We start from the raw sequence: 15806 nt of genomic DNA, 5'->3' as shown, positions 1-15806 counted from the left end.
TTAAAATTGATGGTTTGGATGAATGGTTGGTTGGTTTTTGCTGGGCTGTGTGGTTTTTTTTTTTGTTTTGTTTTTGTTTTGTTTTGTTTTCTTTTTATTCTTGCTAAATGAGAAGATTAGTCAAGCTGTTTCCGAGTTGCAGGTCATTACCATAAATTTGAAGCTACTCTGTAAACATACTGATTGGCACAGTAAATATTCTATATACATTGCAAGCTTTCACAGGGCTCCTAAATGATCTTTTATAGAAGGGCAACAGGAATTACAGAATTGCAGAATTACATAGGTTGGAAGGGCCCAACCTCCCTGCTAAATCAGATGCCCTACAATAGCTTGCACAGGTGAAGGGAATAACTCTGAGGTTCAAGCGTCAGTTGAAAATTATTGAGACATAAAGTGATAAGTACAAGGTACTTCTGCATCTTCAAGAAGTAAGAGCAAAAGATGTTATGAAGCACATGGTTTTCTGCAAACTGTAGTAATTGAAGTACTGCGTACTATGTTCAGTTTTGGTCCCTTCACTACAAGAAAGACATCAGGGCCCTGGAATGTGTCTAAAGAAGGGCAGCAAAGCTGATGAGACTCTGAATCACAAATCTAATGAGGAATGGTCGAGGGAATTGAGATTGAGCTTCCTCTTCTCCAGAAGAAACATGGAAAACCTCTACGTCTACTTACGGGAGGTTGTGACGAAGTGGGATTCGGCCTCCTGAGAGAATGGCCTCAAGTTGTGTCAGGGGAGATTCAGGTTGGATATTAGGAAAAATTAATTCTCCCAAAGAGTGGTCAGATGCTGGAATGAGCTGCCCGAGGAGGTGATTGTGTCACCATCCCTGGAGGAAACATTTAGATGTTGTACTAAGGGATGTTCCTTAGTAGTCCTATATTGGTAATAGGGAAACGTCTAGTCTGGATGAATCTTGGAGGTCTTTTCCAACCCTGATGGTACTATGTGAAGCAATATGTGACCCTTACATGACTCAGTAAATTAGAGTGGAATTTGGAAAGCATACATTATGTTTAGTAGCAAGGTGACTGTCACTACCTGCTGTCCTTTCTGCAGCTGGAAGGACTGTGATATTGACAAGGATTTTCATTCCTCTATGAACATTCGTGTTCCTTTCATAAGGACCTGTTCTTGGAAGTGGCAGCTTTTGGGAAGTAGACATATCTATCTTGAATTTTGAGAGTTTATCTGAGGAAGACATAGGCTATAGGCTATCCCAGATTATATTCCAAAAAATATCCACGTCACCAGTGTATGATTTGGGGTCCCATTCTCAAATTTTACACCCCTCTATCCTGCATGTAATCTGGTGCAGCTGATTTCATGGGATTTATTGCACGCAAGTGTGCAGCCTAGTAACTTTGCAATCATCCAGGGTTATATAAGCAGTATGTTTATTATATGAAATAAGTCTTCAGAATGTCCCAGAGGTAAACCAGTGAGAAACTGGAATTACGTGAAGGAAGACAGACAAACATTTCAAGAGAGTTTGAAGAGGTAAAAATATAAGAGGGAAAACTGAACAGATTTTTGAGCCAATGAGGCAGTTTTTGCACTAATGAGCTAATGGAAGGAGATTCTTATGTGGTTAATATGAAAATAAAAACAGATTGCATTGGAGAGTTGTATGAAAGTGGAAAGGAAAAAAAAAAAAAAGCATTACATCTCTTATTGTGATAACTTTCTCTTCTTCTCACACCACAACTTTCAGATCTGTAAATCAGACATTTAAAGACTGAAATAGCAAGATCTAAGATATTATCAGAAATCAACATATTTCTTAATAAGAAATTATCAAAATGATATTGGAAACATTCTGTCCATTTCTGAAGTCATGCTGTAAGTTTTCATAAAAGGAGCAATATTTTTCTATGGATTTCTTAGAAACTTCATGTTGTCACCTACTACTTACACATGTGCAGGATTATTCAGGTAAAATAAATCTTGTGATGTGTTTCAGTTTAGTCTATATATGCCTTCCAGATTTTTAAAACTTTCTTTTATTAACATACTCATGTGTTTCTGCCTGTTTTGCTTGATGTTATCCATCTCCATTTATGCTACTGTGATCCCTACTTGAATTTTCAGCATCTTTAATCCTAGTATATTTGTCCTTGTTCTGCTTCACAATATTGGTTTCTCACAAGCTGTCCTGCAACAATAAAAAGATAAGTGTGAGAAACTGTCTTATGGATTGAAGTTAAAGATGGCTTCTGACTGAAAAGCAAGACTGAAAAAAATGTTATGACTTAATTGTATCATTAAAGTTTGCTGAGTTGTGGAATTCTGACTCTGCAAATGGCTTTGAAGGTATTATTTTCATTAATTGTAACAAGCCTTTAAAAGAATGAATTTATTAAGGGTCTATTTGGCAGTATTATAGATCTCATGATATGTAAAAATTCAGTTTTCCTTAGTCATCAACAAACTTAAGTGCTGAGGGTACTTCATCTATCTCGCAGGTACATGGAAAAAAAAGAAGAAAAAAATCCCCACAAATCTTTGAAATACCTTAGAATCTCAGTATGAGAACTTAATGTAAAACTTCTGTCTGGAAATTACAAGGCCAGATGGTTGTATAAATCCCAGCAGAAAATATACATCTGTCCATTTTTTGTATAACTGGTTCTAATTGAAGAATGATTTATTTAACCAGCATAGCATATCATTTAGTGTCATTGCTATCAGACTGCAGCCTGTAGTTCTCAGTACTATGTTCTCTGTCGTTTATAGAATGCAGTGGAAATCGTCGTTTCTCTGACTGGTTGTAGGATGACTGAATTTAAGTTCTTTTATAAGAAAAGGGTTAAGGAGAACAGCAGATGAATATAGTCAAGTAAAACTTATCAGTAAAAGTTCTTGCTATCAAACTCTCAAATCTACTTACATTATGAACTTACCTGTCATATCTTTTCTTTCTACAACATAAAGAGGTTACCTAGAAAAAAGCTTTAGTAAGATAATGGAAATAAACAAGTTCATTTTATGGAAGAATGCTTCGCACTTCTACCTTATTCTGTAAAGCTACAGGAAAAAATAGACTTTTGAATACGAAGTCTATTGAAATTTGAACTTGTGGAAATAACCAATTTCACCATCTTCTTAAAATACCTGTAATCCTGTACTTCAGAACAGGATGTGAAGATGTACAAAAATATTACAACAAAAGATCATGACTGAACATGCAGTCTGTAGATACTGTGTTTATTCTGGTTTATACTTGCATCATATGTATCTCAGATATATGTGCAGTCTAAGCGTTGTACACCATGTGTATCACACCTGTATAAATCAACATAAAGTTTTAAATTTTACACACCTGCAATCTGCAACTTTCTTTTAAAAACTGTGCTTGGGTGTAATATTACTACCTACCGAATTTGGCATATTCCTTCCCTACAGATTTTGATTTTGTCTGATGAACAAATAAACATGCTTATTACTTTGCAATTCACTAGAACACACAATCATCTAGTATGGTCCCTTCCTGAGAAAACAAAAGAAATGATGCTGCACTTACAAGTGATTTATATTATGGTGATATACATGAGCAACTTTCTTTTAGATATTTTTATATTAGTCTTTTAGTTTGAATCAGCATATTTGAACGTATCTCCTAATTGTCCCTGATTACCTTGTTTTGGTTCACATCACAGAACAGTGTTTTGGAGCAGAATTTGAATTTTTAAATGAAATAAAACCTAACAAAGCAAACCAGGAATACACTCAATGAGTTTGAGTAGACAAGACTAGAGCTGACTCAAAATTATCCATTTCTCTCTGAACTTTACATTAATGTAATCCTCTCCTCAATACAAGCTGACTTTTTTTTTTTTAATGTATCCCCTTCTCATGGGGCATATTATTTGCTATTGTAGATATAAATTTAGCATTTAAAAATTGCTTTTACAGCACTGCTTCATGGGGATGGAAAATATCTATGTACCTTATTAAAAAAATATTCATGCCAATAATTTTTCAGGAAAGATATAGTAGTTTCGATTTTCTCCCAACACTTAAATAACACGTAATGAGTATGGCACACACTGCTGATCTCTCATTTAAAAAAAATAAAATAAAATCTTTTTGTCAACAAAGATGACAATGTCATGTAACAAGGTCCCAATACACAAATTTCACAAATTTTTCCTGATTTTAAAGTTACGGCTTTATTTTCAGTCTTTATTAAGAAATTAAAATTAGCAATATGCTGTAGAATTGTAAGGATTAATTTAGAAGAAATAGAAGACTAAAATCTGTACAGATTGACAGGACAAGGGGAAACGGCCAGAAACTGCAGCATAGGAAGTTCCACACAAATGTGCGCAAGAACTTCTTTACGGTGAGGAGCACTGGAACAGGCTGCCCAGGGAGGTTGTGGAGTCTCCTTCTCTGGAGATATTCAAGACCCGCCTGGACACCTACTTGTGTGACCTGGTGTAGGGAACCTGCTTTGGCAGGGGGGTTGGACTCGATGATCTCTGGAGGTCCCTTCCAACCCCTGTGATTCTATGAATACGCTATTTTTTTAAATCAGTGATCGTGTTGTCCTCTGATCCATAATCTGCATGTCACCAGCATTATATGACAATATTGAAATTCTCTCCCAGCATCAAGATCGTCTATACATTTAATTCTGTTAGATGTCCCCAAACATTTCCAAGGAATATTTGGAGAGATCAGTGGCTTGATTTTTTTTTTTTTTTTTTTAAGGCATTGATTGCTATGATCCAGCAGTAATGTTCTTTGTTTAACAAGAGTAAATTATACTATGTATATGTGAATTGCCTAGTTTATTTATACAAATGTATCTCAAACATAAAATTAATTAGCACAAATTGTCAATTTCCAGTTTTCTGTCAAGAGAGTAAAATAGCTAACTTTAAATGATTTGATACAACTAAAACTTCTTCATTTAATAGCATACAAAGTAGTTATTTTAATGATGCAAGATTTTACCTGCAAGCAGAGCCAAACCTTTCAAATTATCTTTGTACTTATTTTAACTAGTCTCATGTAGTGAAATCAGTTATAATGCAATATACAAATAAAAAGCTCATGTGAAGATGTAAATAATAAATGAAAGAGTTCCCGTAATCAAGTTAGTACAGGAGCTAGCATAAGAAGACTGATCTGTCTGGCTTAGGAAGGGTATTTTTATCTGTAATTAAAAGATTTGAGGAGTTATTCGTACAGGTCAAAGGCTTCAAACTGTTTTTCCAGCTTGATAGAAAAAATCTTCCTTAGCTTGCATTCATACCAAAAAAAGCACACTGAGGAGTGAGCAATAGTTCCTCTTATTCTTTCAGAGGTATCAAAATCACCTTATTTCTTTGCAGCATATTCATCTATATTTTCATCCACTTTCACTCTGCTTTTTTTCTTTCCTACGGTAACTGAGTCTTTTTTTTTTTTTTAATTCAGTTTGCAGAGAAGCAGATGCTCTTCAGAAAAATATAACACTTTAAATCTTTTTATCCTTATTTTTTTTACCTTCATTTCTCTAGTTATTACAGTTGACACTTTGCATCTGTTTTTGTTTACAAGGAAATCTTACATCTCCATATAGTGAGACCACCATAATGTACATAAAAATATAAGTGAAATTTCTACACCAGATTGACTTTACCTAAAAGTAGTGTATTTTATTTTATTTACATGTTTATATATATATATATTACTCAGAAGTCTATAATTACCTCAGTTTTCATAGTAAACATTGTACCTGCCTTCCCCCGTTGTATTTTCACGATGTGTATTTTCTACTCAGAACAAGAATCTAAGGTATTATCAATCAGTGTAAAATCATGTTCTCCAAAAAACTGTAAGCAAGCAAAAAAAAAAAAAAAAACCCAAAAAACAAAAACCAACACCTAAGAGTATCAAAGAAATGAGTTTGTACACATGTTGAATAATCTGCATAATCAAATGTTCACACTCCCTTAGGTTGTCATTCTATCCGTTGTACCTACTGTGTTCTGACATACAACCAATTCCTTATTTACATAATAGTCCACCCACTGAATCCATATCCCTTTAGTTTAGAGCTAAGGATGTGGTGTGGGACCGTATGGAGGGCCTTGAGAATGTCCAGGCAGATGACCTCAGTTGCTCTTTGTCCACTGATGTCATCGCTATCATAGAAGATTAGTCAGGCATGATCTGTCCTTTGTTGAAGCTGTTCTGGCTGTCTCAGATCACATTCTTGTCCTGAATGTGCCTTAACACAGCATTCAGGAAGATCTGTTCCATGATCTTCCCAGGCACAGACATGAGATTCACTGATCTGTAGTTCAAGTCCTCCTTTCTACTCTTAAAATGCAAGGAATGTTTCCCAGTCACCAGGCACCTCATCTGATAGCTGTGACATTTTGAACATGATGTGGCTTGGCAACTACATCAGCCTGTTCCTTCAGGACCCTGGATTGAATGTCATCAGGCTCTGCAGATTTAGTCTCAGTTGTTGTCTCAGACTACTTCTTTGCTTACAGAGGGGAGATTTTTCTCCCCCAGTTCCTGCCTTTGAAGTTCAGGGATGTGAGAGACTTGGGAAGCCTAACTTTCAGTGCAGAATTAGGCAAACAAACTTGCTGATTATCTTTCCGTGCCTGTTATTGCCAGTTCTCCCTTTTCATTTATCAGAGGAGCTACACAATCCTTGTTATTTATCTTCAGTCTAATTTACCTATAGAAAGAGGCATGAACATTAATTTTTTTTTTATACTATAAGTCTTCAAAATCTGCATATTTTTAATATCTTGTGCACTGAAATTATTGTCACAATAACTTCTAGATGTTTTACAAAATCGATTAGTGTCTTATTAATTTTCAAGACATTGAAATTTAAAACTGATCCTTCTTGAATAAACAGAGAAAGGTAATTTCAGGAATGTGAATGCAGACATTCCAAGACATATCAGATATTTTTTCCAGAGATTCTTAAACAGGCAATAAAATCACTTATCACTGTTTGGAGGTACATTAACACCTCCAATGGCAAAGTAATTACACAAGAATTAGTCAGATTTTGTTTAGAAAAAAGATCAAGAGGAACTGAAATGTCATTCCTTAGTCTTAAACTAATTTGTCCTTCCCTCCATTGTTTTAATTAAATACCCTTAAGAATGTATCAGTTTTCTCTAAAATTTATATTTGCTACATAAAATTGAAATGTTTTGAGGATCAGATAAGTGAAATCTGTTAGCAAAAAGTGCTAGAAAATACTGAGCCAAACAGTTATGAATTTTTAGCTATACTAAGAATTATCTCTAAGTTTTCAATATTTGATATTCAAGACTGTACATAAAGTCATAGAGTCATGTGAGTTGGAAGGGACCTTTAAATGTCATCTAGCCCAAATGCCCTGTAATGAGCAGGGATACCTATAGGTAGATCAAGTTGCTCAGAGCTCTGCCCAGCCTGACCTTGAATGTCTCCAGAGATGGGGCATCTACCTCCTCTGCAGGCATTCATTCACCTTTACAATAACAAAGCGGAAAGACTTAAATCCAAGACTATTCTAATCACAGTTAGCAGATTCTTTCTAAATGTCTATCCTGCGTGTTTGATTCTTCAAATATGGTTCTTTCACTTCTCTCAATATTGTTGGCTTGAACAAAAGAACCAATATTGACTAAATATTCAATGGTATTTATTGTAAAAGCAGTTATACCATTGCACATAGAGCTAGAATGAATCTATAGTGTATATTTCTTCAGATGAGTACTAGGCATATAATTCTGTAGTGTATAAGAGAAGGAAAATCAGGTTACATGGGGTAATTTCTTAAGGGACTTGGGATTTTCTGATTCAGTTATAGCACAGATCATTTCCCTATTTCTTTTATTTTCTGTATACTAACTATGACCACAGTCAGTCTTTATTTTCAGTAAGAAGTAAACACATGGGTCTAAAAGATCGAGGGAAAAATGAATGTTGCCCTCAGCTTTATTTTGCCAAATCAAACAAGATATGTAGTGCTTTAGGCTAAATGAGAATTGAATCTCAGAACTGCTACTTTTGTTACTTAGCAATTAACTTTACTTCTGTCCTTTGCTAGATATTGTTATTTTGATCATTTTCAGCATCTAGGAGGAGTTAAAAAATGTACCAGCTGGTATTTCTTCCTGTAGCTGTGTGGCAGTACCAACTTTAATGCTGCAGAGAGGATTACTCTGACAAAACATTTAACATCTGAGAGGAACAGAATACTCTCCCCTTTGCTGTGTATATGGTTCCCTATTGCACTATTTAGTGATCATGAAAACAATTGTCTCGCATTATTCATCTTTAAAATGTATTCCATTATGAGTTTTGTCAACACTGGGGAGGAAAGCTAGTATGAGAGTACCCTGAAATTATTTTGAGGTGATTGAAATGCTTCTATTGTTTCATTGCTGGTAAAATTTAGCAACCTGCCAGTAGTCCTGGCCTGAATATATAAAGTTTGAATTGAATCATCTTTCAACATTTGTCAGATTCATTGTTTGTAGTCTGTAACAGACTAAAATAAACAACTGGTGATGATTTTGAAGCAAGATTCCTTAGAGAAATTCTAGCTTTAGTGGTATTCAGAACACAGGCACTATCTGTCCTCTGTCATGGGGTCTTAAATACTATGAGTGACAGAGGACAGATTTTGAGTTTGTTACAGGAGACAGTTCACAGCAGTTTTTTGTCCTTTCTTTCTTTTTTCTCCCTGTAGTATTCCTGCTTTAAAATACTGAACACCATTTCAGAAGTGTATTTAACAGCACTCCTCTTGTTGCTGCCCCTGCAGCTCCATTAAAAATTACTGCAATCTTTTTCACTGCTGTTAAAAAAAATCTCACCAGAGTTCCATATCCTCTCTTTAATTCTAAAGCATCTTGTGACTTTAATCACTAATAGAAGTATGAGCTTCATTCCTTTCATCTTTCTGTGTAGTCTAAAACAACAGAAGTTGTCCAGGATTTATGCTTTTTTTCTCTGATTTCTTTGTAGTATCAACTCCAAATTGCTGTCTCAAATAGATGTCACCTATTCTTTGTCTTATACTTTGCTGGTATTTGCTTTACCATATGCTAGCTGGACTGGACACATTATGCTAATTTCTTCTGTGTAACATTAAAAAAGAGAAGAATGACCACAGAACTGTAGGGGTTGGAAGAAATGTCTAGAGATCATCGAGATCAACTTCCCTGCTAAAGCAGGTTTCCTACAGTCAGTCACACAGGGATGTGACTACACAGGCCTTCTGCATTTACCCCAAGATCACACAGCCCTTTGGGACAGTCTCCAAAGCACTGCTGGACGCAGTGGGCTCCTCTAAAATACTTCACTAAGAACAATGTTATTGGCTGCTTAGTTTGCTGATTAATCAAAGAAAACAATGCCAGCTTCTAATGGCTGACTGTGGGAATGGTGGGGAAAATTTGTCACCTTCTGGTGGCTACTGCCTCTGAGCTTCTGCACATTCAGTGTTGCTGCGATAAGCAAATTGCAGAGGAGGAAATGTGGGGATGTGAACACCCCAATGTGGGCTCTGAAGGGTTGTCTGTGGGTATTGGCTCTCTGGCTCAGCCTCCCACCTCTGACGTGGGACAGATAAAGGATGTACTTCAATGAAGAACTCTCTTTGACGTCTCAGATTTCACACTTCCAGAGGAAAATGAAAGTAAATCCACTCTGATTCCTCACCCTGAAGGATGGAATGCCTACCCCCCTGTCTGGTCTCATAGCATCAGCTTTTTAAATAGAATGTTCCTGTGGGATAGAGTTATCCATTTACCCATTCACTTTGTACGAATACAGAAACATTTAAAAAGACATATTTAGCATCTGTAGTAAGAGCTTTTATGCAGCTATGTGAAGATTCTAAACTGATGTTCTTATTATACTGTGAGCAATTATTAATAGCACAAATATCTAACTAGCTACTTTTTAATTTATGTTTTTATTTTCTAATAAGTATTGTGAATGAAGACTGAATGTGATGATTGAATTGGTACAACTATTATACATGCTTCCTTCTGTGGACACTGCTGATCTTATTGTATCTTCTTGAGAAGAGATACTTTGTCATGATTTTCAAACACCTTTGAACTTCAACAGTTTGTGAAAAATGACTAATAACAAGCCTTATATTATTTATATGTTGTATTTTTTATGAGCTTATTTTTCTGCTTAGGAGTTTCTGTTTACAAAAAAAATCTAGATACTGTTGTAGCTCATGTGACTGTTGATTTAGTCAACCATTCCTCTACAATGTCATGTGCTGCTGGAAGTATACATAGGTAAGTCAATGTGAAAGTAACTCCTTTTTTTTTATCTCCATGGAAACTACAACAGATATAGAGAGCAGAGTAACAGTATTTAAGAGAGCAAATTCTCAGCTACAAAGCACTATTTTCTAACATAGTAACCACTATTAGCTATATATTTTTGCCAGTGATGAAAAAGACCCTGCATGTTGTGCTCATAAAATAAATAAATAAAATCTGTATGGCTATCCAGAACATGTTTTATCTTTCACACTGCTGTTGCCACTGCTGAAATGCAACCCCACCTCATTGTTCTTGTGTTCACAGTTTGGTCTCTAGAAATGTTCCACAAACATCAATGGTGTCATTTTGTTGCATAGAAACATTCAGTGACACACCTTTGCTTCGTATGCACTTCCATGTCATACACCATTATGTCAGACTGCCCCTCTGCTGCCTCCTGTCTCATGGCAACAAAATGGAATGTTTTTGGGAAGGTTTAACTGCTACTGCCATAGCACCACCACCTGCATCTGACATCATGGGACAAGATAACAAAATAGAAAGCAGAGCAGCCTCATATTTCAAAAGAGATTTGTGGGCCTTATCCACAACTGGCATAAATCCACATTAACTTTTTCAACATAATTTTTTTACTGGTTTTCCTGAGTTTTAGATAATTGTAGCTCTTATTCATTTTATAGAAAGCCTGGTGCTTCATGTTAATGCCTTGATTTCTGCCAGTGAGACAGATGAACAGTTTGCATCAGTACAGCAAGATGTAGCATCAGTGTTGCTCAAGCTCACTCATTTTTCATTAACAATCAAATGTAAGTCATGGTAAAAGACTGCAAGGCTGTCTCTTACAAACAAGCGAACTAAGATACTAACACAACTCTTTTCTGAACTGAGCAGTAGTCAGGTCTTAAATCTCAATCCATAATGATCACCCGCTTTTATTAATAAGTAACCAGTGTTTCTTTCTCTACAGCTACAGTCAGAAGTAGTTTTGCAAAGCACAATGGGGAGTACCTGGACCGATATCTGTGAAGGGGTAGCTGCCGCTCCACCATTCTGATAGCTCAAAAATTGTTTAGTGCTGTTAAAAGACTGTTCCTACTAGCCATACAGTAACACCTGGAAAATCACAAACCAGAAAGTTAAAGGCAAACAAAGGAAAACAAAAGTCAAAGAATATATTTTCCCGGATGTGTAGCAATCCTGTGCATATCGATACAATTTTGTTGTCAATCTCAATGTGCTGTGTTCACCATTGAGATGCTATTCAGTTGTATGTGTACTTCCAAGTTAGACAGTTATCTATAATGAAAATGGATAATTTTGTAAGAATTTTAATTCTGTACAGAACCTGTGAGACTGTATCAAAAGAAATATAGTACAAAGCAGCCAAGATTTTTAGCAATAAGAAATATTAATTCACTTTATATCTGCTGAAATGTTAATTGGACCATAGCTCTATTTCAACTTAGCTGGGTTTTGTTTTAATTTCTTTTCTTTGCTTTGTTCAATATTTCTTTTCAATTGTGCTTACTTTGCTTTACTCGTGAGATTTTTTTTGTTTGTTTTCAGTTAGATACTGCAATACCACTATTTTTTCTGAATGATAGAAAATTTCCTAACTATATGTTGCATAAAGTGTAACATTTGATTTGTCAAGGCATAGTGACTTGACGTTCAAAGAAAAAGAAAAGCCTTTTAAGGAAAATTGCTCGTACTACACCAATAAGACATTAACAATAACTCTAATGTAACAGAATTGCATGGTATCCCTTTTAAGTTCCAAAAAGTTTTCATCTTACATAAAAAATAACATAAGATGTGAATGTCATTTTGAATTTTTGTATTCTTGACATCATAAAACTTTTTTTTTTTTTGTGGAACCTGTCATTTAGGAGCTACTTTTTCTTCCAGTGCTAAGTTTTTATTTCAGAAACCAAAATAAACCAAAACCAAACAAAGAAAAGCACATAAATATATAGCTGATGGAAGGAATTTGTCAGCTTGTCGAAATTTGTTCTGCTATAAGCTGAGAGCTTCAACTTGATGAAAACAAGTAAATTATATCTGATTATTTTAATAGTTTTATTTGAACTGCCCATTTGTTGTTAATGCTGCTGCTACAAAGTAAAAGACCTCTCTAAACAACATCTTTTATAGAATTGTATTTTTTTTTTGCAAGATAGCTTTAAGCTTGTTGAAAATATTGTGTTTTTTTTCTTTCTAGTGGTCAGCTTTTAGCTAAAGGAAGCATAAACAGATTAGTATAAATTTAATGAAATTAAAATGTTAGCAGAAATGATATCTAGTCTGCTGTAATTAAGAAAAATGGGAATTACGTTCTAGTGTTTATGAGGTATTGCACAATTTTGTCATCTGTAAGAAATAATCATGAAACCACTTACCTGAAATAGTGCAATAATGCACAGTAGGCGTTTAATTAGACATAAAGGATCAACTTCATTTGAAAGCCTTCCTCTTTGGTTCATTGAGAAGGATTTTGCATTTTTACTGCTCTGTATGTAGGCAATAAATGTTTGTGGATTGTAATTCTCCGGAGACCTGCTTAAATTTTTTTAAATACCTTTCTAGTGTTTCAATTTATTTTAATGCCAGTGGAGCTCAGATAGTCCCTTAGGAAGTGTTTGTTTCAGAGCATTTCCAAAGAGGTGGCAATTTTTACTAGAGTCCTCTAGTTGCCCTTTGTCATATTCTATTGCTAACTTTGAAATCAATTTGAGTGCCATCTGTAATCTGAGAGTAGATTTGACTAATCAAACCTTAATAAAAGACTGTATGATTCAGAAATTGCATTAGATGTGTGTGAAGAAGGAACTAAGACCATGTATATTCATAGAGCTGAGTTTGTGAAAATGAATAAAGAAGGTACATGTTTTTTTGGTCTTTGATCGTCCAGCTAGGCTTTGTCTCATATGTGTTCTTAGATGCTGTGCAGGTGTCATTATTGAGATGAGTAAATTGAATCACCTCAGATGGGAACACTGTAAATAGGTTGCTAGCACATAAGAAAATGTGTTTGACTTTTGCCTGGTTGAGATTCTTTGGATGAATGTGAAGAAAATATATATCTATCTCAAGAGCAATTGGAATCATATCAGCTACACAGTTACTCAGATTTGAGAATCTTTTCACTCAGAAAATTATTTTCTTGCTTCTGTAACCTTTATTAATTTCAATGCACAAAGTGGAATTCATTTTCAGTAAAATACAAAAATATGTTTCTAATGAACTGTGGCTTATGTCTTAATATGAACATAATATATTTAACATGGGTGGATATATCTCACTTTCTGTTTTTAAGTTAGCAGTTGATTAACAACTTGTAGAGGACAAATATGCTAGTGCTGTGCTCTACAAACATCATGTCATGGTTGCTATTTAGACACAATAAACTGCTTATTATGCTATTTTTGTAGCCACACATTGGAAATTGTTTCTTAGGAGTCAATAACCCAATGCCTGAGAACTGGCTAAGCGAACAGAACAGAATGGCAAACTGCTTGAATGATAAACTTGCTTGCTTGAAAGCCATCCTTTCATGAAAGCATGAAAGTCTTTCCTCTCAAATTTTGTAACACCACACATAGTCATTTTCCCAAATTAATTTTTTTTTAAATATTTTTCAATGCATTCAGTGAATTTTGAATCTGGCTATTAATGTGAGAAGTATTTTTAAAATCTTCTTAATAATTATTGACTTGGAAGAAGGGAAATGAAAAAATTTAGTCTTTAGTAAGTTAAAAGAGAGTTGTATAAGCATTGTATCATACCAATCCATCCTGATTTTAGCTGCGATAGAACTGATTTTCTTTGTAATATCTGATATGATGCTCAATTTTGACTTTGGGAAAAAAAAAAACAAAAAAAACAAAAAAAAAACCAAAAAAACAAAACCAACCAAACAAAAAAAAAACCAACAGTGTTAATAACACACCGATGTTTTACTTGTTGCTGAGTAGTGCTGCGTAGAGGTTTCAGTTTTTTGTACTGTCCTGCCAGCAAGGAGGTTAGGGGGGCACAAGTATCTGTGATGGGACAGAACCAGGACAGCTTACCAAGACTGACCACTGGGATACTTCTTATGATGTGATATCATGTCAAAAAAGTTAGAAAACAGTGGGGAGATAGCCAGGGGCAGCCACTGCTCTGGCTGGGCATCAGTCATTGAGTGCTGAGCCTTGGATTGTATATCACTTGTTTTGTAAATACATAGTATATTAATATCATTACTATTATTTTTTCCATTTCTCTTCCTTTTCTGTCTTAGTAAATAGTTTTTATGTCAGTGATTTCTATTTTTTTTCCCCCCAATTCTCTTTCCCTTCCCACTGAGAAAAGGGGTTGAACGAACGCCTATGCAGTGCTGAGCTGCCTGCCAAGTTAAACCAGAATACGATCTTTAATTTGAATATTGAGAATATAATTTAGAAAATTTCTAAATAGCATTCATTTACAGTATGTTCCCTTTTGTCTTTATAATCATCCTTTTCGCATCATTTTTGAATGACTGAGAATGATGTTTTCTTTCAGCTGATCAGAAACTGTCTTGTCAGCAGGAACAGGGAAGTGATTGTCCCCCTCTACTCAGTTCTCATGAGGCTGCACCTTGAGTACTGTGTCCAGTTTTGGGCCCCTCACTACAAGAAAAACATTGAGACCCTGGAGCAGGTTCAAAGAAGGGCTAGAAAGGCGGTGAGGGGTCTGGAGCACAGGCCTTATGAGGAACGGCTGAAAGTGCTGGGATTGTTCAGGCTGGAGAAGAGGAGGCTCAGGGAAGACCTTTTTGCTCTCTATAACTACCTGAAGGGAGGTTGTAGTGAGCTGGGGTCAGTCTCTTCTCTCATGTAACTAGTGACAGAGGGAATGGCTTCAATCTGCACCAGGGGAGATTTAGACTAGACGTTAGGAAATACTACTTCTCTGAAAGAGTGGTCAGGCACTGGAATGGGCTGCCCAGGGAGGTGATGGAGTCACTGACCCTGGAGGTGTTCCAAGGAACATTTGGATTTTGTGTTGAGGGATATGGTTTAGTGAGAACTACTGGTGATCAGTGGATGGTTGGACTGGATGATCCTGAAGGTTTTTTCCAACCTTGATGATCCTGTGATTCTGTGATTCTGATGTTTTACCTACCCTCTCACTGTCACACAGGTCAGTGTCCTGCTCTATCAGCCTTTGAATAACTCTTCTAATGTTTCATATAAAAGATGTCATGTCAGTTAAAGCAAATAGGAAGCTACCATTCAATGACTGTTGCCTGTATTTTGAAATCTGAATTGCTAGACGATGCTTGGATAGACAAACAGAGTAACAAGAGACAATTCAGTATCTTCACTGACTTTGCTGTATCAGAACACAACTCTTTCTCTTAGCAGGACATAACAGCGGAATCACAAAAGCTATATATTCTGAGTAGCTTTTTTCCCCTTCAAGAAGAAAAGAGGAATGAGAATATGCAGCGAAGTCGCTAGCTTCTTTATTATATACATTCTACAATAGATCCCTGAAAACATTTATTG

At 35.5% G+C, this 15806-nt stretch overlaps 1 long non-coding RNA gene across 2 annotated transcripts in view; it reads left to right on the top strand.

Annotated features, from left to right (window-relative positions):
- LOC104910309 (uncharacterized) overlaps nucleotides 1-15806 on the top strand; it is a 182305-nt gene that overhangs the window by 80137 nt on the left and 86362 nt on the right. The gene's annotated exons all lie outside the window — the stretch shown is intronic.

This window comes from Meleagris gallopavo, chromosome 3 (assembly GCF_905368555.1).
Source record: "Meleagris gallopavo chromosome 3, MGAL_WU_HG_1.1, whole genome shotgun sequence".
NCBI lineage: Eukaryota > Metazoa > Chordata > Aves > Galliformes > Phasianidae > Meleagris > Meleagris gallopavo.
This window is presented reverse-complemented; position numbering and strand designations above follow the sequence as displayed.